The sequence below is a fragment of the Anolis carolinensis genome, unplaced genomic scaffold, assembly GCF_035594765.1.
Source record: "Anolis carolinensis isolate JA03-04 unplaced genomic scaffold, rAnoCar3.1.pri scaffold_12, whole genome shotgun sequence".
In the NCBI taxonomy this organism is placed as follows: domain Eukaryota; kingdom Metazoa; phylum Chordata; class Lepidosauria; order Squamata; family Dactyloidae; genus Anolis; species Anolis carolinensis.
The window spans coordinates 12,604,115-12,627,647 of record NW_026943823.1 but is presented as its reverse complement, the minus strand read 5'-3'; the positions used below and the strand labels follow the sequence as shown (position 1 = coordinate 12,627,647).

Genomic DNA, 23,533 nt, shown 5'->3' with positions numbered 1-23,533 from the left:
ATGAGTCTGAACACCAATGTTCCCATCTCCCTTACATGGCATTAAAAAATAAACAAAGGTCCAACATGCACTTAAAGGGTGGAGATGTCCTTCTAAGGATGGAACCCAATATCTGCTCAGATATGAAATTTGTCATCCAGAACCAAAACTTCTTTGCAACTCTTCTTCAACATCTTCTTCAGATTCCTCTAGATGAGTTATGTCAGCACCGTCTCAGAGTTGTTGAATAGAATAGGAATATGAGGGGGGAAAAGAAAAGGGACAAAATGTATTTATTTAAAAATGAACAAAATGTCCTTCCAAAGGATTCCAGCACAGTGCAGGGCCAGCTATTGTGATTCATGTCTTGTTGGTTCATCTTCCAGTCCTTATTGTGGCCTGCTGTGATTTGTATTACTTGGAAGTAATAAAATAAAATGGCCTATGTAAAATAACTAGTTTTCGCAATCTGAACTTCCCTCGCAAGCGGAAATATATTGCCAGTATGATCAGTTGATATAAAAAGCAATGAAATGATCAGGTCTGTTGAGTTTGTAATGAAACCGCCAATAAAAATGTGTGCATCAGAATTGGGAGGGTGGCTCATGGTTTAGTGATGGCTTAGGCAAGGACAGGCGAAGGACTAAGAGGCAGTGGCCCATTTGATTCATGGCAAACATGTTCAGGATGTGTCCCAGAAAGAAGCTCTTGGCTCCGATGTCTGGAAATACAGTCAGAGAAATCCAATCATTTGTTTCAGAACAGACGAAGGTTCAACATCATGGTCTACGTTGGGTGATTTTATGAATCCTTAGCTACATTACAGAGGTGCAATAAAATCCTGTTAGTGAATGGTGAAAGTGCATATTGAAGCATTGGCAAGAGTGCCGCAGGGTATATGAGGCACATCTGATGTGCTTTGGGCACTTCTGAAGAACATCAGACATTTCTTATACTCACAGAGCGTTTCTGATGATGGTTGGGATCTTCTGGTGTGTATTGGGCACCCCTCTTGTGCTCCAGAACCGCTCAGCTGGTGTATGGATACATACAAGAGAGGTGTCTTGATGCACATTGGTGCCCGTTGGACATTGGGCCATGGTACATTGATCCCTCTACTCTACATGATAACATCACACTAGACTGTATGTGAATATGAATGTTCCTCACCTACTCAATTCTATAGTCTTGCATAGGCAAGTGCACTGTCACTGGTATTAAGTGCCATCCTGAATTCCAACCATGATGTTCCTTGTTCTCATTGATTTAGGACAGGAGTGGGAATTTTGTGTCCCTCCAAATGTCCCAAAAGCTTCAGCCAACATATCCCATAGTGAGGAATCCTGGGCATCATGGTCCAATGGGTATCCTGTCATGTATAGCCCTTGGACCTAAGAATCATTCATGGGCCAAATGAACGATTCTTAGGTCCAAGGGCTATACATGACAGGGTACAGTGGTCACTGTATTCATTGGCAATGGTCTCAATGTATTCATTGGCTTGGGCCACTGCCATTTAGCAGCTCTGGAAGCCGAGGTTGATGCCCACCACGGACATGTTGCCAAAGAGGCCAGTGTGACAAGGCTGCTGCACATGGCCCTGCTCCATATGTATATAGTCTTGAAATATATGGAAAATATTTTTTTGCAGGAGACTTACTGTATATATTCGAGTATAAGCCTAGCTTTTCAGCCCCTTTTTTAAGACTGAAAAAGCCCCCCTCAGTTTATACTCGGGTGAGGGTCCTGGTTGGCTTATATTTGGGTCAGCTTATACTCAAGAATATATGGTACATTTATTATTTTTCTCTATTCTTATTGGTATTATTACATTTATTATTTTTCTCTATTATTGTTGCTGCTATTACATTTATTTTACTCTATTTTATTATTATTAATACATTTATTATTTCACTCTGATCTTACTATTATTATTGCATTTATTATTTTACTCTGTTTATTATTACATGTATTATTTTCCTGTATTTATTATTATTATTATTATTATTACATGTATTATTCTATATTATTATTAAGAGGATACATAAGCACATTTACATTGAAGAAGATGAGAATAATGATTTGATCAAGAGTTGGACAGTCTTATCTTAAATCTGAGCTTTATGTAAGTATTCAAAAACATTTAATCTACTGATGCCTCAATTAACGTAATTTTATTGGTATCTATTTTTATTTCTGAAATTTACCACCCTCAGCTTATACTGGAGTCAGAGTTTTCCCAGTTTTTTTGTGGTAAAATTAGGTGCCTCGGCTTATATTTGGGTCGGCTTATACTCGAGTATATACGGTACTTCATAGTCCTTAAAGCAGACAAAAGCCTGGTGTGGATCTATGGAAGAGATCAATTGCTTGACATCCATACTATTAATGTATTAGAGTTGCCACCTCTTTATTTCTCCTACATTGAAACCAAAATAGCAGATAAATATAATATACCCATTTCCATGCTTGGAATAATGCAGAGGTGGACCTCCAGACCTCAAGTTTACAAACCACCAATTCCCAGCACCAAATATTTGAAAGAAAAACAGTGTGATATTGAGACAATTCTTGCCTGAAAATCACATAGAAAATCTGCCCATACACCTAAAAATCCTTGAAAACACCTCCATTCTATCCGTACAACTCTTTAGAACTGCTTACTATCCCCAAATCCCCCACGTTTCTCTGTGACCCATCTCCAAATAGAAAAAAGGAGGGAGTAAATGGGAGATTTGAACAGGCAGTGTATGACTAGTATTCAAATCAGCATGAAGGTGAACAATTTTGACCTCACAACGTTTAAGGAAAACCAACAAAGCAAGTCCGGGAGAGCTCCAAGACTGAGTTCACTGGAGTCAATGAAAGCAACTCCCAAGCCACTCCCCTAAACCATTTAACACATTTCATTAATAAACCTGACCCTCAGTTCTGTTCACATCAGCCCTTGAGGCTTTCCGGTTCACTTTGCAGCGTAGTCTCAGATTTATCATGTGTGGAGGCTGTTCCCAGCAGATTGGGGACAGAGAATCTCATTGCTCCTGTAAAATTTTGCAATGTAAAATATTGAATAAAATGAATCTCAAGACCGAGAGTTAGAAGAAGTCTCCAACTTGACAGTTCTTCTTCTCCTTTTTAATCAATTCCTCGGGGGAAGGCCTTTGACAGCTACGTACAACTTTCAGAAGGCGCTTCCTTGACTCCCTTCACCCACTCCAAAGTGTGAGTCCTGTGCAGACATTCATTAAGTGTACCAATGGATGCATCGGGCGATGCATCGGGATGAGGGTTTCCTCTCTCTGCCCTCCGAACCTACAGCTCTCTGCATATTCACCCCCAAAATGGGGGTCATTGATTGCACATTGGGAAACATTGCATTCAAAGAAAAATACACATTGAGAGCTCAGTGGAAATGGGACCTAGCATATATGAAGGCCAGTGGAAGGATTGGGTGTTTTAATGTGAATTGCCCTCTATATATCATTTCATAGGAGTACAGAATATCAAGACAAAATTCTTGATATAACAAATTATGTTGGAGCAGGTGGTTAGTGACTTCAGTGTTACATATATGTGCCTTCATATTGTCAGTTAAATTATGGTGATCCCATGAATTTCAGAGGCAAGGAATATCAACGCTGGTTTTGTCAGCTCCTTCCTCTGTAATGTGGCATACATTATCCAGAATTCCTTGGTGGTTTCCCACCCAAATATTCACTCTGCTTAGCTTTCAAGATCAGATGGAACCTGAAGCCTTTAGGCTAGTGATTCTCAACTTGTGGATCACCAGATGTTTCGGCCAGAAATCCTAACACCTGGTAAATTTGTAGTTGTAGGCCAAAACATCTGAGGACCCACAGGTTGAGAACCACTACTTTAGGATATTTAAGTTGCTTTTAACGTGGCAGCCAATTTGTTTTGGGTTTTAAGAAGCCATCCATGGTGCTGACTTGTACCATCAAGGTCTAGCATTTGGACAGCTCCTTTAGACTAATGTGTTTAAACACATTGCAGATGAAACTCTAAATCAGCAGCAGTCTCCTGTTCTGTTCTGGACTGCTGTAAGAATGTTGTGTTTATATTATAGAAAGTAATGCAGTGGATTATTATGTCAAGTTACATAGTGTGAGTATTAAAGAAGGTAAAGGTTTCCCCTGCCGTTAAGTCCAGTTGTGACCGACTCTGGGGGTTAGTGCTCATCTCCATTTCTAAGCCGAAGAGCCGGCATTGTTCGTAGACATCTCCATGTGGCCGGCATGACTGCATGGAGTGCCGTTACCTTCCCACCGGAGCAATACCTATTAATCTACTCACATTTGCATGTTTTCAAACTGCTAGTTTGGCAGGAGCTGGGGCTAACAGCGGCCTCTCATTCCGCTCCCGGGATTTGAACCTGGGACCTTTTGGTCCGCAAGTTCAGCAGCTCAGCGCTTTAACACACTGTGCCACCAGGGGCCCCTAGTGTGAGTATTAGATGAAGTAAATTAAGTCGTCTTTTGGATGAGGTTAAGAGCATTAAATGTTTCCTGGTAGAGGTGTGAGTTTGTTAGGACACTTTAGTTAGAGGTGACCAGTGAAGAGTTAGAGCCAGGAAGGCAGTCAAAACAGTCAGGGATTGGTTGATCAGAGCTTAGAGTATGTTTGAAACAGGTAAATTAGAACAGAGCTGACATTTTGGAGTGGTTTGAGTGTTGTCCTAGGACTCAATCTTTGCTCTATGTCCTAATGTTCTGCTGATCCAGATACTAGGATATGTACCAATGCATTCAAACTACATCGACAAATATTTTATGTAAGAACCTCCTGATGGTAAGAACCATCTGATAGTAGGGTGTGGTGGAGTCTCCTCTGGATTTTTTAAAACAGAAGCAGGATGGCCATCTGTTGCTAATGCTTCAATAGTGACTTCCTGCTAGTGGTTCTCAACCTGTGGGTCCCCATGTGTTTTAGCCCACAAGTCCCAGAAATACCAGCCAGTTTACCAGCTGTTAGGATTACTGGGAGTTAAAGGCCAAAACATCTGGGGACCCACAGGTTGAGAACCACTGGGCTAGGCAGAGGAAGTTTGACTGGATGGGCCTTGTGGTCTCTTCAAACTATGATTCTATGAAAACTTGCTAAGAAAACCTCCTGATTTTGAGGCTGAAGTAAAAGAACAACAACAGCAACAGAATCTCACTAGAAAGGTGTTATTTCTACTCTTATGTTTAACTTCTGGGAGATGTTGACTGTAGAGCTGCACTAAAGGACTTAGATGTTCTTCGAAAGGACATTTTAAATAAATGACTAATCAAATCCACAAAGGTCACACTTGCAAATGTAAAATGTTGACTGTATATATGAAATGGATAAGGTGAGACCTTGTTGGTTGCTTCTTTTCTTCTGCATCAGTTGGATACTCCTTTCCAGTGTTTCTTTATTCCTTTATATCTCTTTAATTACAGCGGTAGAGACGCATATAAAAATGCTGCTGGATAATAAAACTCAGATAACACACTCGGCTCAATGTATGTAGAGTCAGAGTAAATTTACGGATGTATCTGTCTTGTCTTCATTATATGGCAATGGTATTTTGTGTGAAGCCGATACAGCAAGAGGAACATAAACCTCGTGTTTATGTGTCTCCCCTCTTTTTTTGCTATTATATATCCAGTTTTAAATTTTTATGGCATTTCATGGGGTGGAACTACTGCCAACGCTGCATGTCTGAAACCCTGGAGACCACTTTTGCTCTGCTAAGGGGTGTCAGGAAGGGAAGATTTGTAGGAAAGATGGTGCTTAACCCTTCTCCTCCATGGCCTTTCCATTGTAGCTCCTCTGTTCAGCTCTCCCACCCCATAATGTATCTGAGATCCAGGTTTGCATTGCAATGTCCACAATAATATTATTCATTTATACTCCACATTCCTCCCAATAATAAGACTCAAGGTGGCTGATATATTTAAAAACCATATGGATTAGATACTATACAAAAATCCAAGAAAAGTACAACTATAAAAGCTATCTTAAAACAATTAAGCAATGTATACAGTTAAAAACATTACAACTGTGCTAAAAAGCCCTTCCCAGTCAGTTTCTGAAAGACCAATGAGAAAAAATATTTTCAGTTGTGGATAAAAGGAGACCAAAAGGAAGCCACCCTAGTCTTTCCCAGGAAGGAGTTCCAAAGTCTGGAAACAGCTTCTGAGAATACCTTTTTTCATTGTTCAAACCAAAGGAGCTTGAGATGGTGTTGTGACAGAAAAAAAAAACTATCTGCAGATGTTTTTTAATTGATTCATGAAGGGAAGGATGGTCCTTCAAACAGTCTGTACCCAGCTTTATAGATCATCGCCAAGTCATGAGTTGGACCAAACCTTCATGAAAGAAGAAGCTACTGAATTTCCCCTACTCACAGAATCATAGAATTCAAAAAGACTACAAGGGCTATCTGCTCCAATTCCATTCTTCTATACACAATGGCAACAGTCTGCCAGATGACCATTTAAAGATGGTTTAAAGATATCTAGAGATGGTATCTCCACCACACTGGCAGGCAGTGTGTTCCACCATCAAACAGGTCATTATGGATCTAATATCTCCTTCTAGGGAGCCCCTGGTGATGCAGTGGTTAAACCACTGAGCTGCAGAACTTGCTGATTGGAAGGTCAGTGGTTTGAATCCGTGGATGGGGTGAGCTCCCATTGTTAGCCACAGCCTCCGCCAACCAAGCAGTTCAAAAACATGCAAATGTGAGCAGATCAATAAGTACCACTTCAGCGGGAAGGTAATGGTGCTCCATGCAGTCGTGCCGGCCATGTGACCTTGGAGGTGTCTATGGACAACGCTGGCTCTTCAGCTTAGAAATGGAGATGAGCACTCACCCCCAGAGTTGGACATGACTAGGAGAAAATATTTACCTTTACCTATCTCCTTCTAGGCAAGATGCTATTTGGATTTAGGGACAAGGCATGGAGGTTAAGAGTTTAAGCATTTAGCTTCTTGCCAGCAATGGTGGCTAGGGGATCCAATGTCAGTGAGGGGATAAACCCTTTCCACGAGGTTTCAATAGAGCAGTGGTTTTTAACCAGTGGTTTTTAACCTGGGGTACCCAGATGTTTTTGGCCTACAACTCCCAGAAAACTCCCAGCTGTTAGGATTTCTGGGAGTTGAAGGCCAAAAACATCTGGGGACCCCAGGTTGGGAACCATTGCAATCAAGGCTGAAGCCTCCAAGGTACAAAAGTCTCACTCCAAATAGGTTCAGTACCTTGGAGAGTTCCTTCAAAGCTATTCAACAACCAAAGCATGATTCACAACTCGACTAACATAGAAGCCTCCATAGTCTACCTGAGTTGAAGCATTTCCTCCCTCGTGTTGTCGAAGGCTTTCATGGCCAGGATCACAGGGTTGTTGTATGTTTTCTGGGCTGTGTGGCCATGTTCCAGAAGTATTCTCTCCTGACGTCAGCCCGAAAAACATGCAACAACCCTATTTCCTCCCTCCTCCAAGACTCCTTTCCAGTAAAACCAAGCAACAGCCAGAGAAGTTTGATTATGGGTCTCCTGTGTTATGTTGGCTTGGCCTTTTGGCTTGAGAACTTGGAGAAAGTGTTTCTCGAAATGATGCGGCATAAAGGATAAGCAGGGTCAAGACTGGGCTTTAATTGAAGTCTCCTCCCTCTTTCCTCAGAGTGGAAATCGTTTGAGGCACTAAAAGGCCAAGGTGTACGAGGAGGGGAGACAATAATGCCTTTTTCTTGACTCCCCTCATGTCACACTCATTATTTGGAAGGAACAATGCCAACTGATAATGAGCTCTTTTCTATTCAACGCTGCGAGTCAAATTTTCGTTTCTCATTAATAATTCAATGTGACAAATTTATTACCTTGAAGGTGCTGTGAGGCAATTAGACAATGGGAAATTGTGTCTTCCTTTCAGCCCCCTTAATTGGCTTTCAAGTGTGACATTCATCAAAACCTTGAGTTTTTATGTAAACCTTTCACGGCGGGGAAGGAGTGACGGACTCGAAATACCAGGATGAGGAGCATTGGGTGGAGCTCAACTGGACAGCAAGTTCACTCTCTCCTGAAAGGCAAGAGGATGTCACGAGAGAAAGAGTGGAACGAGGAAGACAAAAGATGGAAAGCCCTTTTGGGATAGGTGTCAACAGAGGAATTATTGTAGTTTCAATTTTATTTGTGTTTTGTGTATTTCGTGCCACTATCTCTGCAGGACAAAGTCTCCATGAGCCATACAGTCATCAGAGAACCATATAGATGAGATACAATATATAGCTCCAATTTCTTCTGCAACCTACCTCTCTGCAATTGAGGTGTGTTCTACAGCCTGGAGAGATCAGCAGGTGATCAAACAGTGTCCATTCATATTTCTGTAGCCATCCATCCAAATGAATGCAATATTCTTCCTTTGTGTGGCTTTAGTTTTGATTTTTTGGGGAGGGGTCGGAGTTATAGTGTTGGGATCGAGAAGCTCCCATAAAACCTCTCACTTCAACCTCACCCCACTTGAAGGCCTTCAAAACTGCAAAACTTCAGTGAGGGTATGGGGTTTCAAGGGAGTTTCGAATGCAGCACATGGTTCATTGTGATGGAGAGGTTTGGTAGGATTTTTGTGGGGTTCGTGCATCGCTGGTCTAACAATCCCTTAAGCCAGTGGTTCTCAACCTGTGGGTCCACAGATATTTTTGGCCTACAACTCCCAGAAATCCCAGCGAGTTATAGCGTTATTAGGGAAAAGAGAGGAAACGGGAAACAAAAGAAGCAATAATTGAATGTGCACAAGCAGTAATAGTATTAGGGTGGAAAGATAAATCAAAATGGACAGTAAATAAATGGTACCAATTTATGGTGGAGCAAATGGAATTTGAAATTATGAATGTGAAATTAAATGTTTTAAAAACTAATGAAAATAGAACAAGAGAAATGGAAGAAAGATGGACAAGGGTAAATAACTACAGTAGAGTCTCACTTATCCAACACTCACTTATCCAACATTCTGGATTATCCAACGCATTTTTGTAGTCAATGTTTTCAATACATCGTGATATTTTGGTGCTAAATTCATAAATACAGTAATTACTACATAGCATTACTGTGTATTGAACTACTTTTTCTGTCAAATTTGTCATATAACGATGTTTGGGTGCTTAATTTATAAAATCATAACCTAATTTGATGTTTAATAGGCTTTTCCTTAATCTCTCCTTATTATCCAACATATTCGCTTATCCAACGTTCTGCTGGCCTGTTTATGTTGGATAAGTGAGACTCTACTGTACATCATGAATCAATCCAGAGATCAAGCCATAAGAAATAAGATGCAAATGTTATATAGTATATAGAATGGAAATGTATAAAGATAAAGATATAAAGATTGTCTCAAAAAGAAATGAATATGTAAATGAAAACATGTTGGTGGTGGAAATTGTAAATGTTTTGTATGTGTACAATATGTGTTTTTTGTGTTTTAAAAAATAAAAATTCGTTTAAAAAAGAAAGAAATCCCAGCGAGTTTACCACCTATTACAATTTCTGGGAATTGAAGGCCAAAACATCTGGGGACCTGCAGGTCGGGAACCACTGCCTTAAGCAATTCCTTGTCTTGCATTTTCTGCAATGTGATTCATTCTGTAATACTCCATTCTGTCACTAGGTGGCAATAAAGCACATCATAGCACTTAAATAGCTTGTATACCCCAAGAAACAGCAAACACTTCAATGGAACACAGCATTTGCCTCCGCTGTAAAAGGAACATTGAAATCTATTTTTTGGTTTCTTGTTTGTTTTTCTCAGGGATTTTATTAGATGTTTGTATGGGCTCCTCTGACGACTGATCACTGTGTTGATCAGCCGTATATTTCAATTCACTGTGGTGTGTACTCAGAATATAATAAGTCAAAGAGGACAGAGTGCATGATTAAAACAAAACAAAACAATCCTAGAAAGGGTCTAAATATTTGCTGGAAAAGTTGTGTTCAATGCATTTATTAGATTTTCCAGATGGAAGTTCAAAGCTGCGTGTTTATTTTCCATTGGATAAACAGCTGGGGTTTCTTTATTCAGATTCAGTTATGATCATTGATGTCACTATAAGCAGTTGAAACTGGGCCAGTGATATCCAAATCTATTGCTAAAGGTATAAAAGGGGTCATTAAATCAGATCTAGAAAAAGTGGGAGCTATGATGACTACAAAATAATAATTTTGGGGGGAAAAAGTCATATACTGAGAAGATTCTTGATTGTCCTTCTTTCTTGGTAGAAGGAAGTAAGAGTGTGTTTACATTGTGGAATTAATGCAGTTCAGCGCCACTTTAATAGCTGTGGCTAGCACAACGGGTTAAATTGTCAGCTATAGAAGATCTTGCCAACCGGAAGATTGGCAGTTCAAGCTGTGGGTTGGGGTGAGCTCCTGCTGTCAGCCCTAGCCTTTGCTTACAGTTTGAAAATAGCAATGTGAGTAGATAAATAGGTACTGCTTTAGCAGGAAGGTAAAAAGGCACTCCTGAAGACATGCTGGCAATTCAATTAGGAAGGTGTCCACGGACAACAGGCTCCTCAGTGTGGAAAAATGAAACAACAGTACTTCCCCATGGCCAAGTTGAGCACAACCTCCGGATGCCGGAGATGAAAAAAAACGGAAGTCTTGCTTTTATGTAATGTCTGTCTTTGTTATCAATTGCATAATGGTATTGAATGTTTTCCATATATGTACCCTGAAATCCGCTCTAAGCCACCTCGGGGAAATAGAGAGGAATATCAATAAGGTTTATTATTATTATTATTATTATTATTATTATTATTATTATTATTCAATACAATCATGGGAGCTGTGGTTTTATCAGATCTTGAGCCTTCTCTACCAAAGAGTGCTTATGTCTTAGCAAACTACAACTCCCAGGAGTCCATAGCATTGAGCCAGTGTAGTTAAACTGCATTAATTCTATAGTTTAGATGAATGATGCAGTGGAAAGATTTCCATGTGCTGCTAATTCACCGATTCCATAGCATCAAACTATAGCATTTAAAGTGGTGTCAAACTGCATTAATTCTACAGTGTAGATAAAAGGTAAAGGTTTTCCCCTGACATTAAGTCCAGTCGTGTCTGATTCTGGGGGTTGGTGCTCATCTCCATTTCTAAGCCGAAGAGCAGGCGTTGTGTGTAGACACCTCCAAGGTCATGTGGCCGGCATGATTGCATGGAGCGCTGTTACCTTCCCGCTGGAGTGGTACCTATTGATCTACTCACATTTGCATGTTTTCGAACTGCTAGGTTGGCAGAAGCTGGGGCTAACAGCTGGAGCTCACCCCGCTCCCCAGATTCGTTCCACTGTGCCACCAGGGGATCCAATTCCACAGTGTAGATGCACCCAAAGATTTAGTAATAAGTTACAAAGGCATATATTGCGTTTCTGGATGAGGGCTATTACTTTTGTCATCCTGCCTATAGCAATGTGTTTTTCTTTGCATCTATTTGTGTGCCTCCCAAATAACCACCCTTTCAATCTTTTTGCTCCATTAAAACTACCATTAAAACCTCAGAATTGCACTTCCTTTGGCAGGACAAAAACAGGAGCAGGAGGGAGCGGAGTGGGGATTGAAGGTCACTGTTGCATTCGGCTTTTCCAGTAAAGGCCTGCCTTGTAAATTATTCAGACGCTCGGATCAATCCATCCTCCCTGCCCTGCACTCAGGGTTGGATGCCGAAAAGAAAAGGTTTAACAGCAGCAGCAATAATAATATTAATTTGAAAAACTAGCAGGACGCAAAGAGAAAGTCGTTCCCTCTGCAACCTTCGGCGTGAATCGAAACCTGAGGCTCAGGGATGTAGAATCAATATTTGGTTTCTGTGAGAAACATTGCAAAGCTTCCAATTAGGAGGGGGGGAAATAGATGATGATGATAATAATAATACACAAAAGCACAATAATAATAATAATGCACAAAAGGAATGGGCTAAATATAACCATCTAGAGCTCTTGGATGATGTGTGTGTAAATGTCCCCACTGCTGCCTAACAAATGAGAGCATTTTTTATGCACATATCAAAGTTCAACTTGATTGTCTCATAAGGGGGGAGGCAAGACCATCTGTTTGGGTTCTCAAAATAATCTGCATAATTGACTTTCAAACAAGCTTCAAAGAACAAGACATTTATCACCCTAATTGTGAGAGGCAGGCGGTGCATCTCTGCTCTTTTCTTAAGACAACCCCAATGGAAAGGAGCAGCTCTTTTGATGGCTAGGCTGGCCCTCTATTGCTTACCATCGAGAGGCAAGGTGGGTCTCTGGAAAACGTCAAGTGAGATGATTAGATATGAGAAACAAAGGAAACCGAACCATGTGGACTCAGTCAAAGTCTTGGGAATACGTTGAAGGTGCAGCCATGATAAACCAATGATGAACCTGACTTATGATAAACCAATGATGAACCTATCTTGGAAGTTTCTTTGGTTGAGAGTGTGCGACTCAACTGAGGCTTTTATGGTTGAGCAGGAAATCCATCCCTGATGTCTAGACTAATAAAATTGCTTCCAATGGACCAAACTGATTTTATTGTATGCTGTCTTTAAGGTAAAGGTTTTCCCCTGACTTTAAGTCTAGTCGTGTGTTTGGTGCTAACGCAATTCTAGCCCAAAGAACCGGTGTTGTCTGTAGACACCTCCAAGGTCATGTGGCCGGCATGACTATACATGGAGCGCCGTTACCTTCCCACTGGAGTGGTACCTATTGATCTACTCACATTTGCAGGTTTTCGAACTGCTAGGTTGGCAGAAGCTGGGGCTAACAGTGGGCGCTCACTCCGCTCCCTGGATTAGAACCTGTGACCTTTTGGTCTGCAAGTTCAGCGGCTCAGCACTTTAACATGCTGCAACACCTAGGGCTCCTTATATCGGTGAATTTCTGTGAGTTCTTTGGGCTGTATGGCTATGCTCCAGAAGTATCCAGAGTGTGATTTACCCATCATCACCCAATAGGTTTCTTGACTGAACAGGGAACTAAACTCTGATCTCCAGAGTCAGTATCCAACCCTCAAACCACTATGCCATAATGGCTCACGATCTGAAATTGGTATATGAAGAGGTAGCATCCAAACAAGATGTAGCCGTGATCTCTAAACCTGTGCCTGTATGTTAGTGAGAGGGTACATTCACACTATAGAATGAATACAGCCTGACACTACTTGAAGTGCCATGGCTCAGTGCTATGGAATCCTGGGAGCTGAAGCTTGGTGTGTAACACTTCTTGGCTTGAGTGTTAGGCGCATCTATACTGTAGATGCAGTTTGACATCACTTTTACAGCTATGGCTCAATGTTATGGATTTGTGGGAGAAGATTTTTGATTTTCTGCTGTTGAAAGCTTCCATGGCTGGAGTCACTGGGTTGCTGTGAGTTTTCCTGTCTGTATGACCATGAAGCAGCTTCAATGCCTTGCTGCTTCCTGCCTGGGGGAATCCTTTGTTGAGAGGTGTTAGCTGACCATGACTGTTTCCTGTCTGGAATTCCACTGTTTTCTGAGTGTTGTTCTTTATTTATTGTTCTTTATTAATCAGGACCAGTTAACACCTTCCAACAAATGATTCCTCCCAGACAGGAAGCAGCAAGTGCAAGGCTATTCAATGCTAATCAAGCTGGTCAGCTGCAACATTCACACTTGCCTCCAACAGACAAGAGTTCTTTCTCCCACCCTGGGCATCATTCCACAGGGATATATGCAGTCCACTTGCCTAGTTTCCAATAGACCTCACAACCTCCGAGGATGCCTGCTATAGATGTGGGTGAAACGTCAGGAGAGAATGCTTCTGGAACATGGCCATACAGCCTGGAAAACTCACCGCAACCAAGTTTTTTTTTTATTTTCTCTGCCAAAGAGTGCTGGAGTCTCACTAAACTACAATATCCACTGATTAATCCCTATGGGGAGAAAAGAGGGATATGAACAAAGATGATCATATGAACAAAGATGATCACGTCGTGAGTTGGACTCCAGCTTAACTGTGGTTTCAGCGGAGGTAACCGAGGAACCTGTCGGTTCGATCTTATGGGATTCTTTCCGGCTTGTTCTTCCTGATGACGTGGAGGGGATTCTTGGGTCTGTGAGGGCGACCACTTGCGCTCTGGATCCTTGTCCTTCTTGGCTGGTTAAACTGGCCAAAGATGGGTTGTTGGAGTGGTTTGTGGCTATAATAAATGCCTCCTTGGGTCAGGGATCATTTCCATCCTGTTTTAAACAAGCGGTGGTAAAACCGCTATTAAAAAAACCCTCGTTAGACCCATTGGTTTGTGACAATTACAGACCAATCTCCAACCTCCCATTCTTGGGCAAGGTGCTGGAGTGGGTGGTTGCCACGCAGCTCCAGGGGTTTCTCGATGACACCGATTTTCTGGACTGCTCGCAGTCTGGCTTCAGGCCTGGGCACAGTACCGAGACGGCTTTGGTCGCCTTGGTGGATGACCTCCGCAGGGAGCTGGACAGGGGGAGTGTGACCCTGCTGGTTCTCCTGGATATCTCAGCGGCTTTCGATACCATCGACCATGGTATCCTTCTGGGGAGGCTCTCTGGGATGGGGCTCGGTGGCACAGTTTTGCAGTGGCTCCAGTCCTTCCTGGAGGGCCGTTCCCAGATGGTGAAGCTGGGGGACACCTGCTCGGACCCCTGGCCATTGACCTGTGGGGTTCCGCAGGGGTCTATCTTATCCCCCATGCTATTTAACATCTACATGAAACCGCTGGGAGAGGTCATCCGGAGTTTTGGAGGGCGTTGCCATCTCTACGCAGATGACACGCAAATCCACTACTCGTTTCCATCTGATTCCAAGGAAGCCCCTCGGATGCTGAACCAGTGCCTGGCCGCTGTGGCGGACTGGATGAGGAGGAACAAGCTGAGAATCAATCCTGACAAGACAGAGGCCCTCCTGGTCAGTCGTGCGGCAGATCGGGGTATTGGGTGGCAACCTGTGCTGGACGGGGTTGCACTCCCCCTGAAATCACAGGTCCGCAGTTTGGGGGTCCTCCTGGATTCAGCGCTGACGCTTGAAGCACAGGTGTCGGCGGTGGCCGGGAGGGCCTTTGCACAACTCAAACTTGTGCGCCAACTGCGACCATACCTCGTGAAGTCTGACTTGACCACGGTGGTCCATGCCTTAGTTACCTCTAGACTGGACTACTGTAATGCACTCTACGTGGGGCTTCCCTTGAAGACGGCCCGTAAATTACAATTGGTCCAACGCTCGGCTGCCAGATTAATAACAGGGGCAAATTACAGGGAGAGATCCACTCCCTTGTTTAAGGAGCTCCACTGGCTGCCATTCATCTTCCGGTCCCAATTCAAGGTGCAGACCATCATCTATAAAGCCCTGAACGGTTTGGGACCTACCTACCTCCGTGATCGTATCTCCTTCCATAAACCTGCCCGTTCTTTGCGATCATCCGGGGAGGCCCTGTTATCACCATTGCCTATATCCCAGGCTCGCCTTGTAAATACAAGGGAGAGGGCCTTCTCTGCTGTGGCCCCCCGACTGTGGAACTCACTACCTACTGAAATAAGGCAAGCTCCCACTCTGTTAGCTTTTAGGAAAGAATTGAAAACATGGCTCTTCCGTTGTGCTTTCGGTGAGTAATTTCTGTCATATATCTCCGTATTACTCCCCTCCGAACATCTATCCTCTAGATTACCCCTTCCAAATGTCCCTGCCCATAGTGGAGTACTCCTCTGTCCCTCTCACTCCGGGTTTTATCTCTGTGTTCAAGCGGCCTGCCCTTGCTTTATTGTTTTTTTGATTTCTTGATGTTCTGTTTATTATTATTTATTGTATTTTAAATGGTGTTATGATATGTTGTTTCTATATTTTATTATGTTGTATTGCTCTGGGCATGGCCCCATGTTAGCCGCCCCGAGTCCCCATTGGGGAGATGGTGGCGGGGTATAAATAAAGTTTTATTATTATTATTATTATTATGATCATCATCATCATCATCATCATCATCATCATCAATGATTCCATTGAGCCAAGGTGGTTAAAGTGGTGCCGAACTGCATGAATTCTAGATGCACCCATAGCTTTTCAAAGTGAGCTTGTCCAAGCATCCTTCTGCAGGAAGATGATTACTTTTATGGATCAGCAACAAAGGAGAAATGGAGTGCTTCATACTCCAGGCTCAGAGTCTGGTGAACGGGAAACAACACTTTGCAATTTCATATATCACGTTTGCACTTCCTTCATGAGCTTCCTAGCAGCCGACTTCATAACATTTTACAACGGCTGGGTTTTTATGGCACACACCTGTTGTCATAACATGAAGGATTGATACCGTGTCAAGCCCTAGAAGAAGGATAAATACTATAGCAGTCTTAGAAACTTTGACAATATATATTTGTCAGAAGAGTTAATACAATCCCTTGGGGTTTTTTTTCTCAAGCTAACTGATGTGTCAGTTTTCTTTTAAGTTGGTAAATACAGTAGAGTCTCACTTATCCAACACTTACTTATCCACCGTTCTGGATTATCCAACGCATTTTTGTAGTCAATTTTTTCAATACATCGTGATATTTTGGTGCTAAATTCGTAAATACAGTAATTACTACATAGCATTACTGCGTATTGAACTACTTTTTCTGCCAAATTTGTTGTCTAACATGATGTTTTGGTGCTTCATTTGTAAAATCATAACCTAATTTGATGTTTAATAGGCTTTTCCTTAATGCCTCCTTATTATCCAACATATTCGCTTATCCAACATTCTGCCGGCCCATTTATATTGGATAAGTGAGACTCTACTGTAACATGGACCTTGGTTTTCTATTTGGGATGATGACTAACAAGACTTGGCCATCCATTCCATTTTTTAAAAAATCATGCAAATGTAGAGCAAATAGCATTTCCCATTTGTTGTTGTTGTTTCAGGTTTATGTTAATGCAAGCCCAATATCTGGAAGAGGGACGTAAACAACTGACAGGTTTATACTGTTAATAAGTAGGCTTTTTATAAGCAAAAATGTACCGGCGTTATATCTTGGAATCCAGTTCATAAAAATATTTCCACCGGCAGGAAATTTGAGACAATGATGGATTTGCTACAGAAAGTCCCAGCTCTACCTACAAGCTTGGGATGTAAACCTCAGGGCTTGGAGACATAAAGTCAGAAGTAAAATGTTAGGGAATAATAGAGTTAGCACCTAGGATTATTGGCTAGTCAAGAGAAGTGTGCATGATCTATGGCTTGCTAATGCGCTTGAAGGGTCGGAAAGCAACACTGAAACTCACAAGCAGGGAGAAGTTGTGATCAGAGCTGTAGATATTATTTTGTTGACTTCAAGTCATTTCTAACTTCTGGAGAACAACTTAGTCATTGGCATTATTCGCAAGATATATTATTTTGAGGTTGAGAGAGTGTGATCTGCGTGGCATCATAGATTTTGAGGGCTGTGAATTCAGACCATAGCCTTTTGAAGTCCTAGCCCAATGCTCAAACCACTAGAAAATGGCTGGTAATTTCTGTAGCATGGATAAACCCACTGATTTTTAAAGTATCGACGGAAAGTTTAGTGTTGAGCCACTTCTATATTTTCATGGTTTGTTTTTCACATTGGATTTTTTATCACTTTAACTGATTCTTTTATCATGTCAGAAGTAACTTGAGTACATACTGCAAGTAACTTCTAGTGTGAGAGAATTGGCGGTCTACAGAGATGTTGCCCAGGGGATGCCCTGATGTGTTACCATCCTGTTGGGAGGCTTCTCTCATGCCCCCGCAAGCTAGAGCTGACAGACGGTAGCTCACCCCATCTCACAGATTCAAATTTCAGGTCAGCAACCCAACATTCAGGTCAGCAGTTCACCCGGCACAAGGATTTAACTCATTGTGCTACCATGGCTCCTTATTTGAACTAATGATAATATATCAAACACAGTCTGGTATATCCCTGATCTTAAAGGTCTGGCTCATGCATGGTTATATGAATACATTTCTACCTGTTGTAGTCAATCTCTGCTGTGCATTGTATTATTATTATTATTATTATTATTGACACAACGACGTTGTATGACACAGCAAACAAGATAGATATGCTGGATTTCGTATCACAAAACCACAAGTCGAACACTTCCCAAGTGTCTAGGACTGTGTGATGTATTTTTGGATGATGCGTGCAGATCCCAGTAGGGTGGCCTTTTGCAGCTGGCAGATCGTAATTTTGTCAATGTCTATTGTATACAAATGCCGGCTGAGATCTTTAGGCACGGCACCCAGTGTGCCCATCACCACCGGGACCACCTGCACTGGTTTCTGCCAGAGTCTTTGAAGTTCAATCTTGAGGTCCTATAGCGGCTGAGTTTTTCCTGTTGTTTTTCATCAATGTGACTGTCACCTGGGATGGCAACATCAATGATCCAAACCTTGTTCTTTTCTACAATTGTGATGTCTGGTGTGTTGTGTTCCAGAACTTTGTCAGTCTGGATTCGGAAGTCCCACAGTATCTTTGCGTGTTCATTTTCCACAACCTTTGCAGGTTTGTGATCCCACCAGTTCTTTACTGCAGGGAGGTGGTACTTGAGGCATAAGTTCCAATGAATCATTTGGGCCACAGAGTTGTGCCTCTGTTTGTAGTCTGTCTGTGCAATTTTCTTACAGCAGCTGAGGATATGATCAATGGTCTCGTCGGTTTCCTTGCACAGTCTGCATTTTGGGTCATCAGCTGATTTTTCGATCTTGGCCTTGATTGCATTTGTTCTGATGGCTTGCTCCTGGGCTGCAAGGATCAGGCCTTCTGTCTCCTTCTTCAGGGTCCCATTCGTGAGCCAGGTCATAGCCAGGTCTTCTCCTTATCAGCTTTTCCTTCAATTTTGTCAAGGAACTTTCCATGCAGCTCTAGTTTGTAGTGTGGCTTTCTTGTACTGGTTTTTTGTCTGCTGTGCTTTGAGAAGTTTCTGATTTTTGACTTCAATCAAAGCAGGTTCTTCACTTTGCTTTACATATTCTGCCAGGGCATGTTCTTCTTCTTTGACTGCTTGTTTGACTTGTAAGAGTCCTCTGCCCCCTGATCTTCTAGGCAGATACAGCCGGTCAACATCACTGCGAGGGTGCAGGGAATGATGCATGGTCATGAGTTTTCTTGTTTTTCTGTCCAAATTGTCCAGTTCCATCTGTGTCCAGTTTATGATGCCAGCAGTATATCTTATGACAGATATGGCCCACGTGTTTATGGCCTTGATGGTGTTGCCTCCATTGAGCTTGCTTTTGAAAATTTTTCTGACCCTTTGTGTGTATTCTTTGCTGACCACAGTTTTCACATGTTCATGCTTGATGTTGTCCAGTTGCAATATGCCCAGATATTTATAGGCCTCTGGCTGGTGACACCTTATTGTTTGGCCATTAGGCATATTTATGCCCTCACTTTCAATGATTTTTCCCTTCTTCAATACCACTGTCGAACATTTGTCCAAACCAAACTCCATGTTGATATCAGTGCTAAAAATTCGGACAGTGTTGGTCAGAGACTGGATTTCAGTTTCCATTTTCCCATACAGCTTCAGGTCATCCATGTACATCAGATGCAAAATTTTGTGAGAATTCTTAGATGTTTGATAGCCGAGATTTGTTTTTTTGTAAGATTGTTGACAGAGGGATCATGGCAATAATGAAAAGCAGAGGGGACAATGAATCTCCCTGGAAAATTCCTCTCCTGATGTTGACAAGTCCACAGCTTTCATTTCCAACAAACAGTTCAGTTTTCCAGTGCTCCATCATGTTTTCAATGAAGGTGCCAACGTTTTTACTAATCCCGATGGCGTCCAGGCACTTGATGATCCAGCTGTGTGGGAGTGAGTCAAAGGCCTTTTTGTAGTCAATCCACGTCATGTGAAGATTAGCTTTTTGGCTCTTACAGTTCTCCAGAATCATTTTGTCAATCAATAACTGGTCTTTTGTCCCCTGCTTTTCCGTTTGTTGCCTTTCTGTTCATCTGGCAAGATGTTTTTTTTCTTCAAGATAGTCTTGAATTCTATCAGCTATGATGCCAGTCAGTAGTTTAAACATAGTGGGCAGACACGTTATTGGCCTGTAGTTTCCTGGTGCTGCTCCTTTTGCTGGATCCTTTTGTATCAGGTAAGTTCTTCCAGTTGTTAGCCATTCACTGATACTTCCTTTCTGCAGCATCTCATTGAATTGTTGGGCCATTTTTCTATGTAAACTAATCAGATGTTTGAGCCAAAATCCATGAAGTTGATCACTACCAGGCAATGTCCAGTTCTTGACTTTTTGCACTCGTTTGCTGATCATTTCAGTTGTTATTTCCATCTGTTCCATTTTGTTCTGTGAGAATTTTCCTTCAAACTCCTTTATCCACCCAGCGTTTTTGTTGTAGTTTTTATTATTTTACCCAATGTTCTTTCCAGAACTTCGTTGTTGCAGTTTTCTCTGGCTTTATGATTACTGTGTCTGTTGTTTGGTTCAGACTCTGGTAGAACCGTCTTTGGTCTGATTGAAACAGTTGATTTTGTCTGTACTGGATGATTCTGGTTTCATATCTTTCAATTTTTCTGGTTGTTGCTGTAATTTGTTCTTTCACGATTTCCAAAGCTTCTTCAATTTTTCTGGTGTTCAGCCAGTACTTTCGGATCAGGTATTGCTTGATTTTGTCATTCTTCAGTTTCTTCTCTTTCATATTTTTCAGGTTACTTGCATCTGATCTAAGCTTTTTGATTTTCAACTCTAGCCTGACCTTCCACTTTGGTTTTCCAGTCGATTTTCTTTGGGGCTGCCTTGGTTGTAGGAGCCCAAGCTCTTCTGTTACTATCACTGCTGCACTGTAGGCATACTGGTTTGTTTGTTCAATTGATGTTATTTGGACAGTGGAGAGTACTGTATTCACATCTTTCATGAGAGGCGCCAGGTGTCTCTTGGGCACTGTTTTTAGAGTTGGGAGCCGTTTTCTTATGGCATTTGCTGCAGCATGAGCCATGATCTTATCCTTGATCTTATCTTATGTCTTGCTGTCAAGGTTCCTGGTGGTTCAGCAGATGTTTCCAGTGCTGGCTCTTCAAATTCTTGCAAAAGCTCCACCCTTTCTTCTGGTTCAATCTGTTCCCCCATTCCAAGTGTTGCTGGAGTTTCTGCTGCTGTCTGTGCTGTGGTCTGATGGTACTTTACTTTGCAAATTTTCTGGATTTCTTCGAGTTCAACTTCACTGAACACTTTGTTTTTGATTATGAATCTTCGTTGGTCAGCCAGTCGGGGTTCTGTTATCTGTGAGTCAGGGTACTCTTGTTTCCACAGTTGATGCATCCTTTTTTGGTAGCCACGCCTTTGAGGTTCAGATTTGTAGTAGCATTTCATAATTGTGCGGTTTTCTGGCATTGTATATTTCTGCCGTTTCTGTGACTGTTCATTTGGGTTTTGATGATTCCGTAGCCCACTTGTTGATGGATGTCCAGAATCAGCAGCATCCACCGCGGTCCTTTTTATCCTGGGCGACGACCGAGCCAGTATAGACTTTGTTTGGGTTTGATTCTCCATAATGCTAATGAGTTAGGTGCTCTTGGTTCTGCTCCTCAGCTGAGGCCTCTCTGGCTTGGTTGGACCTGCCAGTAGTTACACTACCGTCAGCACAGCGGTAATAATAATAATAATAATAATAATAATAATAATAATAATAATAATTATTATTATTATTGTCCTCTATTTCTCTCCAAAAAGAGATTCAAAGTGGCTAACAATGAAAACCCTGACAGTACTAAGTATTAACTTATGATAGTGCATGGGCAAACTTCGGCCTTCTGGTCGGCTGTTAGGAATTCTGGGAGTTGAAGTCCAAAACACCTAGAGGGCCAAGGTTTGCCCATGCTTGGTCTAGAACCGAAGTCTTTGAGCTTCAGGATTTGGTTTATGCATGATTATGTTTAGCCCTTTCTCGCTGTTTCTCCTCCCCTCCTCCTCCTGTTGTTGTTATTATTACCACTATAGCCAATGGCATAGTGATCCTTATATAAAATGGCAAACTCATAATTTGTTTTGGATTTATTGGGGAATGTTTGGTGGAATCTGTGGATGGAGAATCTGTGGATACAGAGGCTCAGTGGCTTGAGAGGGAACTGTGGACACCTCACAGGGGTCAATTGGTTAAGATGTACAGTATTCAGGACTGACATATCTTAAAAGTATGGTGGCACTTAAAATAAAGGCCATTTACATCATCACTTCAGTGCTTAGAATCTGGATTTGATATGTGCAGAAGAGATGGCGCCTCTTAGCTCTCACCATGGGAGCAGCATCATCCATGTGGAGGTTGAGCAAAGTTTGCTTTAATTAGTTCTCTGTGTACAGATCAGACATATAATGCAACAGAATAAAGTGCTGGCCCTTAGGTTAACTCAATTACTGTGCCTTGTGTCTTAATTCCAGGGGTTGTGGAGGCAACGCTCCTATGGGATCCTACCATGATTTGGTCTTGTGCAGTATTAGCAGGGCCGTCACCCTGGGCTCCTACTTTTATATGGCCAATTATAATTTCTCTCTCTCTGCCTGAGCGAAAGATTGACATGTCTATTAACCCTGCACTTTGTAAGACTCCAAATATATTCTTACGAATATTAATGCATCTTTTCTTTTTTACTTTACCCTAAATATCCTAGCATGACTTCTCCCCCCTTCCCTTTCCGGGCTTTAGATTGAAAAGCCGCAAGAGATCATTCTGAATTTCCTGGCCTGCGAAAGCATTTCATTTGTGAGCGAAGGCTGTGCATCTGGAATGGAACTCGGAGCGTTAAGCAGCCTTTATGAGTTGCAATTTGCCCACCTTCCGATGTGTTCTTTATGTCTCACCGACGGCAGCATATTGAAAATGAAACACATGGAATAATTTGAAATCCTCGGCTGGAGGTTTTCTCAAGCATCAAAGCCGCATTACGCATCCAACGAAAGCTGCAGGGACCCCCATTTCTGCAACGATTGGCTTGGAGGCAGAAGTAAGTTCTCTCTTTACCCACAAGTTGTTTCCCATTTCCTTTGCCGTGACAAGGTCAATCGTATGGCATTTGGGCTCCTCGGTACCATAAAACAGATGGATGTGCCCAGAAGGAGCAAGAGATAACACCGGGATAATATCGGGATATGGCCGCCTGCGTGTTTAAGAGAGAGAGGAAAGCATCTTTGCAGCTCTCCACTGTTTAAAGGACAAAACATTCTACTTATAAAGCCAGGGATTTGCAAAACAGAAGCAGAAAATGGGCGCTGAATTGTCATGTAACACTGTCAACAATGTGCAAAAATGCAGTCAGCCTTTTCTATAGGTGCTAAAATAAACATATTCCCAAGAACCAGCAACCTTCTACAATTCTGGGTGTGACAAGCTTGTCTAGTGCACCTAATAGCATTTGCATAATAATATTAGCATACTAATAATAAATATATTGAACATACATATAATATTGATAATATTATAATGTACTACAATATAATAATAATACACTATTATAATTGTATATTATATATTACATGTAATATTACTAATAATATTGCAATATAGTGGTATAGTACAATATAGTAATATATAATGCTT

At 41.8% G+C, this 23,533-nt stretch overlaps 1 long non-coding RNA gene across 4 annotated transcripts in view; it reads left to right on the top strand.

The window, feature by feature from the left end:
• Positions 1-23,533, top strand: part of LOC103279456 (probable RNA-directed DNA polymerase from transposon BS) — a 33,549-nt gene that overhangs the window by 5,570 nt on the left and 4,446 nt on the right. The window contains exons 1-2 of one of the 4 annotated variants that reach the window (XR_010001028.1): positions 1,989-8,322; positions 22,608-22,940. This is a non-coding gene — a long non-coding RNA (probable RNA-directed DNA polymerase from transposon BS). Of the gene's footprint in view, positions 1-1,985; positions 22,941-23,533 lie in introns of those variants that run through there. The other 3 variants (XR_010001026.1, XR_010001027.1, XR_010001025.1) reach the window with 3 other exon arrangements.